The sequence below is a fragment of the Hordeum vulgare genome, chromosome 1H (genome assembly GCF_904849725.1).
Source record: "Hordeum vulgare subsp. vulgare chromosome 1H, MorexV3_pseudomolecules_assembly, whole genome shotgun sequence".
Lineage (NCBI taxonomy): Eukaryota > Viridiplantae > Streptophyta > Magnoliopsida > Poales > Poaceae > Hordeum > Hordeum vulgare.
In genome coordinates, this window is record NC_058518.1 from 281,441,031 (window position 1) to 281,453,542 (window position 12,512).

At 48.7% G+C, this 12,512-nt stretch overlaps 1 pseudogene; it reads right to left on the minus strand.

Annotated features, from left to right (window-relative positions):
- Positions 1-288: 288 nt before the first annotated feature.
- LOC123398597 overlaps positions 289-12,512 on the minus strand; it is a 101,092-nt pseudogene continuing 88,868 nt past the window's right edge.

Here is a 12,512-nt window from a genome sequence, read left to right on the forward strand (position 1 = left end):
GTTCCACATAGAGGTAGACATGTTTTGAGGTCCTCAACAGGAAAAGAGAGAAATGAGCTCATTGGAATGGGAGGAGAAGGTGGCCCCAAGGCTCTCCCGGAGGCTCCGGAGGCGAGTCTACTTGGCAGAGCAAGGTAAAAGACACAAAACTGCAGAGCAAGGTAAAAGATTAGCACTCAGCCTTGGAGAATTAGACCATTTACACTCCGATGCAGCGAAGAGCATAGAATGATATAGGGGTCAGATTTATCAAATATAAAGTTCAGTCAAGATTGATAGATGTATCTTTCATACTTTTGATGCTGCAATGTAACCTCCGTATGATCGAAATGATTTTGTAAATGTTCCCATCATGATGTCCATATCAGCTGGATCCACTCCTAGTAGTTCACATACACCTCTTCCAGTCTTTCCAACAGCTCCAATACTGTGTGCCTATTAAGATGTTTATAAGAACTACGAGTCAATACACCGATACATCACTAACAGTTGGAATTTTTTGAACAACTTGTGAACTTTAGTACTATATATGACACAAGTAACAGTTCTAGCATGCAAAGGAACTACAATTTTCGTTACTAACAACAGGACAAGGAGTCAATATGCGTAATTCTCGCACCTTGTATTTCTTGCAGACAGCCATAATCTCAGGGAGGTTGCATAACTCCCCTTCCATGCTACAAATTCCCTCAACAATCACAATTACCTTCTTCCATGGCCTGTGTGTCGTGGTTTTGTCACGACAGATGTCCTCGTGAAAGGACTTAGTGTTGGAGCCATCGCACCTTGGTGGCGACTCAAAGGGTTTGAACGGCAGCGAGACAGAGATTTACCAATGTTCGGCCCCTCGAGAGGAGGTAAAAGCCTACGTCCTGTTTGTGTTGTATTGATGGTGTTTCGGTTACAAGGAGGGCGTAACTCGCCTGACCTAGCACTCGATGATTTCTAACCTGCCCTCTCCTTCCCCGGGACTCGCCTTTATATACAGCTCGAGCCCTTAGGGTTTACAAGAGTCCTTACCATCATGCAAGTCATGATTCTTTCTATCTCTAAGTCGCCGTGCTTACCAAGACTTGGAGATCTTCCCAATGATTGATTCTCCACGAGGATCTTGAACCGCCCGTCTAACTCCTGGGCTTACAGGCCAAAGCTTGAATCTCCAAAGGATGAGTCGCCCGCTCGGTGACCCGACCCAACTAGGGTGGGTCACACAACAGATAATATCCCCAACATTAGGCCCCAGATTGACCTAAACCTATTCATGCCAACTCATACCTAGGCAAGGGCGACTCACTCTGCTCTTTCTACGCATCATACACTTAATCCGCCACCCTGTCGCAGAAATATCCAAGTCGCCGAACCGCTTCTTGTTGACATCATCTTATCCCTTTAATCTCGTAAGAAATGATGACGCAATCCCCAACGGATCTTTCGGCACAGATATCCCAAAAATCTTAGCGTCATTATAGTGAATCTTTACCCTGTCATCAGTTCCCGAGCGACACGCCTTGATTCCAGCGCCCGACCCAATAAATAGTCTGGTGGAAGGGGGCAGGGAACATCCCCACCTACCCATTTCGTCGACCCCTTCTTCCTCGCGACTGCACCAAGAACTCCATCACCGCCCGAGGACCTCTGTCTCCGGCCACCGCGTCCAACGCATCCCCAGGCCGACTAAGCACGCTACCCTCGCCACGGATCTTCCTCGGTCGCCTCCGGTCGCCATCATCAGGTTAGTCCTTCGCCATTAGAGGTAGATCTTAGCTCCTCGAGGTTCATCGCTTGCCGATTTCTTAGAACACCTCGAATGCCCCCATAGACGCTGATTAGTTCACAACGATAATAGTAGGTACGGTAGCATCGACCATATTCTCAGTTGATTAGCTCCTGTTTGAGGATCTAAAAAAGGCTTCTATCAAATCAGCTTTACTTTTCTTACCCTAGCCATAGGCTGTTCTACTTTATCCAGGCCTTTTTTCATTCACTTTCGCCTGCTCCGTAGATCTATGTGTTACTGCCTGCTGTATAAAACCTGTTTGTAGATCCATACTTCACCATTTTTAGCAAACATCTCTGAAGCTCCGAGTTGTCTCCCTTGGAGCAGTAGGAAATTCCTAAGTCGCCCTTGTATTCTGACTCGGCTCCTTGTTGGCGAGTCAACAGACTCCTTTAGTCACCTGACAAATGTTCGGCGAGTTAATTGACCTTCTTAACCACTTAGTAAGCACTCGGCGAGTTAATTTATCTGTAGTCTTTTCCTTTGTAGCCATGGGTACCGTTTTCAAAGCCGATTGGCTCCCGACCAAATTTAATGAAGCTTTTCTCAACGACTGTGTGAAGACGGGAAATCTTTACCTGAAAGAGGTTATCGGATGGCGATCTGGGTTTGGAGAAGAAATTCCCAATCCGAAGGAAGGGGAAATAGTTGTCTTTGTTGAGCACCTCGAACGGGGTTTTAAGCCGCGAGGGTCAAAATTCCTTAGAGATGCCATGACTTTCATGAACGTCCGCCTCCAAGACTTAGGACGTAACTCGATTAGTAACTTATGTTAGTTCCAAGTGTTCTGCGAAGCCTACTTGCGGATGGAACCTTCAGTTCCTTTGTTCTGGTATTTTTTCCATTTGAATCGCCAGACCGAATTTTCCAATGGCCCTAGCTTGGAACTTGGAGGCGTCAACGTTCAACGCCGTAGGGACAGCTCATTCCCATCACTCGCCATGCCAAGCCATCCCAAAGGCTGGGGCGAGTCTTGGTTTTATTGCCAAGAAACTTCTCTTGAGGGTGAAAATAACCTCCTTGGCTATAGGGAGGAACGCCTTCCTACAAACTTTAAACTTCCAGAAAAGCTTACTAAAGAAGAGGAGTCAGATTTTATTCCGGTGCTATCCGAGTTACGATCTCTGACAAACAATGTTCTTACTGGGATTGATTTGATCCGCTGCTGGGTTGAATGGCGCATCCTTCCCTTAAGTCACCGAGACGGCTTAATGTGTGAGTTTGATGGCACCTTGGACCATCCCCAATGCTACTTCCGTACAACACTGACAGAAAATGATATTGTGACCATCACCAAGAAGATGACCGGTGAGCCCTTGGCCAAGTGTAGCCAAATAGGTCTTAAGCCATTCTGCAAGATCAACCCGACTACTAAGGTAAATAACTTAACCCGCCTTTACTTTATTCTTTCCGACTTACTTGAATTCTGATTCTCATAATAAAAATGTCACTTCAGAATGGTGACAAATTCTGGTCCAAGAGGCCAAAAAAGGTGGCCGTGAAGCAAGCAAGGCCGCCCCCAAAAAAGAAATCCAAGAGCAAAAGCAAAGCCGCCATTACTGAACCGTTTGATGTGGACGAATCCCAAGTCGGCGACGTATCTTCAGAGGTAAAATTCTTACTTTTTTTTCTTGCCATCCATTGCTATAATTTTGTGTTTACACCTCTGTATCTCTTATGTGTAGAATGATGACAACGAATGCCAAGAAGACTCCGTAGAGGTAATTTCTGTTTCCTCCGACTCATCTTCTCCTCCGCCTAAGCCAGCCAGGCGAATTTGTGGGAAGGTTCCCATGTCTCACCCAAATGGTTGTTTGGATCCTAATTTCCATTTGAAGAAAGCACAACATGCTTCCTATCGGAAAACTCGGAGTCATTCTGGAGACTTGGTGTCCGGGTTACCAGCGAAAACTCCTACCAAGAAGAGGCAGAATGAGGTATCCTTTTAACAGCGTCCCCTTTTGCTTCCTTTTGGATCATACTTATAACTTGCTCATATCTTGAGGTATTATTTTTGCAGAATTCTCCCCCTTCGTCAGGCGACTCAGTGATGTCAGCCCTTCTACCAATGATTCGTGTTCCAGGGTAAATTCATATAATACTTACATTTGTCCTGATGATGATGATGTCTGTTTTAAGCACATCCCCTTCTCTTTTTTAGGGCATAAGCGAAGAAAAGGAAAATTGGTGGATCAACTTCCACTACAACTCCGGAGCCTATTGAAAAACCGGCGCCGACTCAGGATAACCCGACAAAGAGTAAATCTGATGACCAAGCGGATCTCCCAAGTTCTCCCAAGGAATGCACGGAAACGCCCAATCCGCCGAGTCCATTGAAAACGGCAGAGGATCGAGATGCTGTAATCATCACTCGTACTAGCTTCTCTAAGCCGGCTTCGGCAGTCTTGTCGAAGCACGTATCAACATCAACCCAGCCTTCTATTGGTCATGAGATTTCCAAGGCCAAACTATCCCAATACGAAAATCTTGAATTTAAAGAGCTCTGCTCCGGCTTTGCAAGTCGCCTGGAGGCGAGTTATGAAATGGAGAAGAGTCTACTCCTTATGATGAAGAATAGACATGAGGTATGCCTTAATGCATACCGTCCTCATTAACCCCCAAGGGTCAGGTTATCTGTTGAAAGATGAGCCGGGTCTTGATATTAGAAAAAACTTTCAACCTATAACCCCCAAGGGCCGGGTCATCTGTTGAAAGATCAACCGGGTCTTGGTATTAGAAAAAATCTTTCGACCTGTAACCCCCAAGGGTCGGGTCATCTGTTGAAAGATGAGTCGGATCTTGATATTTAGAAAAAAACTTTCGACCTGTAACCCCCAAGGGTCGGGTCATCTGTTGAAAGACGAGCCGGGTCTTGATCTTGTATAATTTTGTCTAAAACATTATACATTAGCCCCCAAGTGTCAGGGATGTTGCTTGCAATAATTCTGATACTTGCCCCTTGATAATATATTTTGACAGGAATCTCTTGCCCAAACTGATTCGGTGTTTGGCGATTTAAGAAAAGTTTAGCGGACCAGCAAGGCGCGCGGGCAAAATCAGAAGAAAAATGTCAAGTGATATTATCTGAGATGGAGAAGCTGAAGGCCGCCCACAAGAAGGCTCAAGCTGATCAAGACGCCGCGGTAAAGCGAGCGGAAAAAGTTGAAGCGAAAATGGAAGCCGTGCAACAAGAGCTGGCCGGTTTAAAGCAACATATCTCCAATATGGCATAGGTTATCTTTGGTAAGAAGGAAACCCTGATCTTGTACTTTGTAAAAACAACTTAGTATGAAGAAGTTACTGACCATCATGATCCCTTATATAGGTCCAAGAGCCGCCAACCTTCAGGATGATTGTATCTTGATGCTAAAGGTGATTTACACATTAACAGAGCAACTGTATACCAGAAGCGTGCTGACCGTGAAGGCAGTGATGGGCGCCAAGGAGCCCATAACATCAATCAAAAAGATGCTTGGCTGCTTATCTACCCTTCCGCCTCAAATAGGTGAGCTAATCCGATCAGCTGCCCGGAAAGGGGTACTGACTACGTTGAGTTGGTGCTTAGCATACGCTCCAGAGCTAAAACCCGAAGAAGTAGCAGCAGGCTTTCCCCAGCTCAAGGACGACGGGTCAAAATTTACTCAAGATGATTATCAGCGTGTTGTCAAAGAATATCGCTCGGCGATGACTCAGCTTGCAGCAAGCTTGGATTTGTCAAAGTATCAAGCTGCTTATGATGACAAAAATAAGAAAATAAATCCGCCAACCTTTGTGACAACCAGCTTGACTCCGCGTCGACCCAAGAACCCTTTTGATTTGGAGGCGGATCTCTCGACATTTTTTGAATGATGAAGATGAATTCGCCGTCTTATCCAAGTGTAATTGTGTGTTGGGCGACTTAAAGTTTGAAGTCGGCCAGAGCTCAAAGCAAGTTGACCCGGGGACATCAGCAGAGTAGTTCTTCATGGATTTGAACATCAGAGCCATGTAATAGGTTATTTGTAGAAAGCAACCTTGTTACGTGATTTCTTTTAAAACCCTTGTGTCGCCCTCAGGGCGCCTTATGATGCTTAACCCGCCATGGCAGTAGTGATTTTGATCATCAATCTGTTAGGCTAAAAACATACATCAAACCACCTCAGTGAGTAATGGATGATAATAAATGATAACCGACTCAGGATGTTTCGGTGAGTCGGAAAAATTTGCAAAACCTTGTGGCAGTGCCAGAAAGGTGAAATTAAGAATTTTGTCGGCTCGTTCAAGTCGCGACAGGATAGGATGAGTTATATAAACTCAAGTGCTACCCGAGGGAGACTTTTTGTGTAAAAAATCTCAAGTATTTAGACCGGCTGATCAGGCACGAGTCGAGCTTCAGTGAACCAATGGTTTCTCAATTTTCCATGTGGGGCACTAGCCGGTACCAGACATGTTTTAACCAAGGCGAGTTCAGGGTCCATAAAGCGGAGTAACTCGCCAAGAGTTCATGGGTCCATATGGCGATTCGGCCAACACATAGTCCAGTATAACCATTTGTAATGTGGTCATTTTTCGCAGGCCAAATGGGTAGTAAGGCTGATCTCAGTGAGAGGAAGCCCCCAAGTGACCTATGATTAGGGGAAAGACCAGTCATAGGATTGTAGAAGCGTATACGCTCTTACGACAAAACGACTTGGGAACAAATAGCCCCCAAGTAAGCCGGCCTAATCCACATAATCATATAAGGCGCCTATGTTTGGATCGCGCACTTGTAGCGACTTGATCCTCTTTGGCTTATTGATACCCAGTGTTGTAATAAGTGCATCATGGCGACTTATGCTCTCTGGTATGGATAGCGTCCATGCTTGGGCGACTTGTCAAGGAGCAATAAAAATCCAAACTTTCAATAAGATGAAATAGCAGGAAAGCCCCCAAGTTCGTGGGCATCAATTTTATTGCTTCATAAAAAATGAAAGACTTACAATTTTCAAGAGAAGAAAAAACAGAGCCATTAGCTCAAGTGTAATAAGGCTCCAAGTGGGCTATGTTCCAGGGGCGAGTTGACTCAGCCTCCGTGGTTGGCCGATCAGGCCGAAGATCCACCACATAGTATGACCTGTTGCAAAGGCTTTTGCTGACGACGAACGGTCCTTCCCATGGTGGTGATAACTTATGCATGACAGTGCGGTCTTGGATCAATCGAAGCACTAAGTCGCCCTCCTGAAAAGTTCGGCTCTTGACCCGGCGGCTATGGTAACGCCGCAAGTCCTGCTGATAAATAGCCGATCGGGTGGCAGCCAAGTCGCGTGCTTCCTCCAAAGCGTCCAAAGAATCTTGACGCGCCAACTCGTTATCCTGTTCCACATAAGCAGAAACTCTGGGCGAGTCATGCCTAATGTCGGCGGGAAGAACAACTTCTGCTCCGTATACCAGGAAAAAAAGGAGTAAAACCCGTAGAACGGTTTGGGGTGGTTCGGATGCTCCACAGTACTGAAGGCAACTCCTCAACCCAACACCCTGGGGTGCGTTCCAGGGGAACCACAAGTCGGGGCTTGATTCCTCGCAACACTTCCGGATTCGCCCGTTCCGCCTGCCCATTAGATTGTGGATGAGCAACCGCAGATACATCAAGCCGGATGTGCTCACGGTGGCAAAACTCCAGCATCGCTCCTTGTGATAGATTAGTACCATTATGAGTAATAATACTGTGTGGATATCCGAACCGGAAGATCAGTTTTTGCAAGAACTTGATCGCTGTTTCCGCATCACAAGCACCAACAAGTTCTGCTTCGACCCACTTGGTAAACTTATCAACCGCCACCAGTAGATGAGTTTTTTTGTTGGATGACATCTTAAAGGGGCCAACCATGTCTAGCCCCAGACCACAAAAGGCCAAGTAATAGGTATCATCCTTAGTTCTTGATCCGGCACATGAGCGTGTCGTCCGTAACGCTGGCAACCATCACATCGATGAACTATCTCTTCTGCATCTGCATGAGGCGTCAACCAAAAGAATCCGTGACGGAACGCCTTAGAGACCAGGGAACGTGACCCGGCATGATGCCCACAATCTCCGGCATGGATGTTGTTCAGAATTACGCATTCTTCTTCGGAATAAACGCATCGTTGGAATACCCCAGAAGTGCTTCGCTTGTATAATTCGCCATTGATGATGACCACGGATTTGCTCCGACGGATAATTTGGCGAGCCAACACCTCATCCAAAGGTAACTCACCTCGTGCAAGATATGGCAAATAAGGAAGAACCCAATCCGGCGTAACACGGAGAGCCGCCACAAACTGGGACTCAGGGTCTGGTATTGCCAACTCCTCTTCTGAGGGCAACCTTATGGAAGGGTTATGCAAAATATCCAGAAAGACATTGGGAGGAACCGGCTTATGTTGTGAGCCGAGACGCGAAAGGGCGTCAGCTGCTTCGTTAAGGCATCGGTCGATATGATCAACTTGATAGCCATGGAAATGACCCGCCATATAAGACACAACCCTTCTGTATACCGCCATCAGGAAGTCCCGAGAATCCCAAGTACCTGAAACTTGTTGGGCCACCAGATCAGAATCGCCAAGACATCTGACACGCGTAAGGTTCATCTCCTTGGCGAGTCGCAAACCATGAAGAAAGGCTTCATACTCTGTAGTGTTGTTGGTGCATGGAAACATGAGTCGGAGAACATAACAAAATTTGTCTCCCTCGGGCGAAATAAACACCACGCTAGCCCCCGAGCATTCTAATTGCCTAGACCCATCAAAGTAGATAGTCCAGTACGTGAGGTCGGGCCTGTCTTCCGAAATCTGCAATTTGGTCCAATCGTTGACGAAGTCGACCAATGCCTGGGATTTGATGGCCGTGCGAGGGGTGTACCGCATGTGGTGCGGTCCAAGTTCGATCGCCCATTTGGCGATCCGCCGTGTCGCTTCTCGGTTTTGAATGATTTCCCCGAGAGGAGCGGAGCTAACCATCATGATGGGATGTTCTTGGAAATAGTGTTTGAGCTTCCGACTTGCCATAAAGACCCCGTAGACCAGCTTCTGCCAGTGCAGGTAACGTTGCTTCGAGAGGGTTAGCACCTCGCTAATGAAGTAGACCGGGCGTTGTACCGGGTATTCCCTCCCTTCTTCCTTCCGTTCGACAGCTACTGCCACGCTCACCGCCCTAGAGTTCATCGCGATGTACAGAAGCATAGGTTTTTTTTCAGTCGGGGCGGCCAAAACTGGCGGGTTTACCAGCTGCTGTTTCAAGCCTTCAAAAGCTTCATTGGCCTCGTCTGTCCAAACAAAATGGTCAGATTTCTTAAGCAACTGATAGAGGGGAATAGCTTTCTCCCCCAGGCGGCTTATGAAGCGACTTAAAGCCACGATATGGCCCGCCATGCGTTGAACTTGATTAATATTTGTTGGCTTCCCAAGCGAAGTAACTGCCTCAATTTTGTCCGGGTTGGCCTCAATGCCGCGTTCGGACACGAGGAAACCCAGCAACTTTCCCGCGGGAACGCCAAAGACACATTTGGTGGGATTAAGCTTCATCTGACATACCCGCAGGTTCTCAAAATTTTCCCTTAGATCTTCCAAGAGCGTCTCCCTCCTGCGAGTCTTAACCACAATGTCATCAACGTAAGCGTGGACGTTGCGTCTGATTTGGCCACGGAGACAATTTTGGATGCAGCGCTGGTATGTCGCCCCAGCGCTTTTGAGCCCGAACGGCATGGACACATAACAAAAAGCCCTGAACGGGGTTATAAAAGATGTCTTCTCCTGATCTTCCACGGCCATCTTGATTTGGTGATATCCGGAATAAGCGTCCAGGAAACACAGACACTCGCAGCCCGCCACTGAATCAATGATTTGATCGATGCGGGGAAGGGCGAAAGGGTCTTTTGGACAAGCTCTGTTAAGATCTGTGTAATCAATGCACATGCGGAAGCTGTCGTTCTTCTTGAGCACCAGGACCGGGTTAGCCAACCACTTGGGGTGGAAGACCTCGACGATGAATCCGGCGGCCAAAAGACGGGCGACTTCTTCCCCGATTGCCTTGCGTCGTTCCTCACTGAACCTGCGAAGATATTGCTGAATCGGCTTTGCTTTTGGGTCAACATTAAGATGGTGCTCAGCAAATTCTCTCGGTACACCAGGCATGTCAGAAGGTTTCAACGCGAAGATGTCCCAATTCTCACGGATGAATTCGATGAGCGCGCTTTCCTATTTAGGATCCAGACCCGCCCCAATAGTAAACTGCTTGGATGAGTCGCCAGGGACGAAATCCACCATCTTAGTGTCATCCGTTGGTTTGAACTTGAGGGGCGGCTCAGCGTCTATTGTTGGCTTCTTTGCAGGTCACATATCTGCTGGATCAACATTGGTCTGGATATACTTGAGCTCTTTTGCAGCGCAGGCAACTTCTGCGTAAGCCACATCCCCTTCCTCACATTCTCTTGCTATCCTCCTGTCACCATCAACTGTGATGGGTCCCTTAGGACCGGGCATCTTGAGTTTAAGGTAAACATAGCAGGGGCGAGCCATGAAACGGGCGTAAGCCGGTCACCCAAACAACGCAGTATGTTGATGCTGCTACCACCACCCATCAGCACCTTCGATAAGGTATATCCCCCGACTTGAGGAGCCACGACCAATGCTAAGTCGCCGGGGTTGTCAACTATGGGTGGGTGATCCTCCCTACTCCACGATATAGTCTGCTCGGACAAATGGAGGTACCTAGGGAGCGCCGACTCAGATATACTGTACGCTCGATGACTCACCTTTTTATCACGCTTGCAGGCATTGGTGGTGAAGACGTGGTATTGCCCGTTGCTTAATTGTTTGGGATATTTGCGGAACCCGCCATGATCATCTTGCCCCTGTGGAGCCCCCTGCGGGGGTGGCTGCTGAAATACTCCGGGTGGGTTATACCCTGTTGGTTATGCACCGGATACTGGCCGCTGCTTCGCTGTGAGCCGCCCTGAGCCCCTGATTCGGGGAAGCCGCCGAACGGGCTCTGGTGTTGGTTAGGTGCACCGAACTGTTCCTGCCGTTGGCCCGGGTCGCTGTTTTGGCCCTTTTTAATTGCCTCTGCCCGAAATTCACGCATCACGTAACAGTCCTCCCAAGAGTGAGTCGTCGGCCCGTCCGCCGTGACATGGTGCGGGCATGGGCCCTTGAGTATCTCGTTATAATTGCGCGGCTACTTGCCACTGTAACCCCTCTTCTTCTCACGTTGGTTGCCGTTGTTGGCATTGGTGTTGGCAACGAAGTCTGTGGATCCTTCCTTCTGCCTTCTATTGTCGTTCCCCCCATGATTATGGTGGGCGCGTCCCTGAAGCCGGGTATGATTTTTGGATGACTCACCTTTCCTCGGTGTGTTGGCCTTGCCGTCATCCTCTCCTGAATCTTTGGTATCGTCCGCTTCGGCGTACCTAGTGAGGGTGTCCATCAGTTCCCCCATGTCCTGGACCTTTCTCTTGAGTCGCCCCAACTTCTATACCAAGGGTACATAATGGCAGTTTTGCTCCAAGAATAGCACAGCCTGAGCCGCCATGATGCCGTCCGACGAGTGGATGATTTCTGCGACCCGCCGCGTCCATTGGTGAGCGGACTCATCGGGGCGCTGAACGTAGTGCTGTAAATCGACTATTGTCATTGGGCGCTTGCAAGTTCCCCGGAAGTTTTTGATAAAACGCTCTTTCAATTCAGCCCAAGTTTGGATAGAGTTGGGGGGCAGGTTTTTCAACCAACTACGCGTCGTCCCCTCAAGCATCATTGTGAAGTACCTGGCGCAGATTGCTTCGTTAACGTCGAGCATGTCCATGGCGATTTCGTAACTCTCAACCCCTGACGCCGGCTCAAGGTCCGGGGTGTAGTTAGGCACCTTCCTTGGTCCTTTAAAATCCTTCGGCATCCGCTCATTGCGAAGGGCGGGGGCCAAGCATGGCACCCCTACCTGCCTGTCGCCTCGAACAAGTGGTGCTGGGCCGGTTTGGATGTCTGGGTGATCCCGACCCGGCGGGTCCCGATGGTCTGGCGGGTTAACCTGGGGAAGGGGCCTCGGTCCACTGGTTATGGCGGGCTCATCCTCTGGCCGGCTCCTGGTGCGGCTTGCTTGGGGGGTGGAGTGCAGCCGATCGAGGCTGTGCGAGAACTGGGCCTTTTGAACCACCGCTGTCTTCAACATCTCAATGGCGTTTCTTTCTTCTATTTCGGCCAGGGTGTTGCCATGAATCGGAAGGGATTCTAAATGGCGAGTCGCAGCGAGCACGTTGTCCACCGGGTTGGAAAAGTGACCCCAAGGTGTCTAGAAGCGGGGAATGCGATCAACCGCTGGCTGAAGCGGCGGGTTTGGCGGCTGACCCGGCCCTCCTCCTGGAGCGTCTCCTGCCCCTGGGGTGCGTGGAGTGTCGAATATGCGGGTAGGGTTGAGATCAGGGGGTAAATGCCCCTGGTGCCTCCTCTAATCAACAGCGTCGGATGCGCGCTGATGCCTCTCAAGCCGCCAGTTTTCGGTGTTCAAGCGGGCTATCTCGGCGGTGATCTGAGCTTGCCGAGTCTCGATCCTGGCGGCTTCTGCTTCTGCATCTCACTGAGCCTTTGCCACCCCATTTCTTAGCTTTGCCAACTAGGCATTTATCGTGTCCTGGTTTTTTGCTGTTACACGGGTCACTATGATCCTTGTTATCTCCACCGTCAAGTCCACCAAGATCGCAGCTGGGCTTCTGGATGTTTCGCCAGTTCCGTCATTGCCTGCACGGTTTTG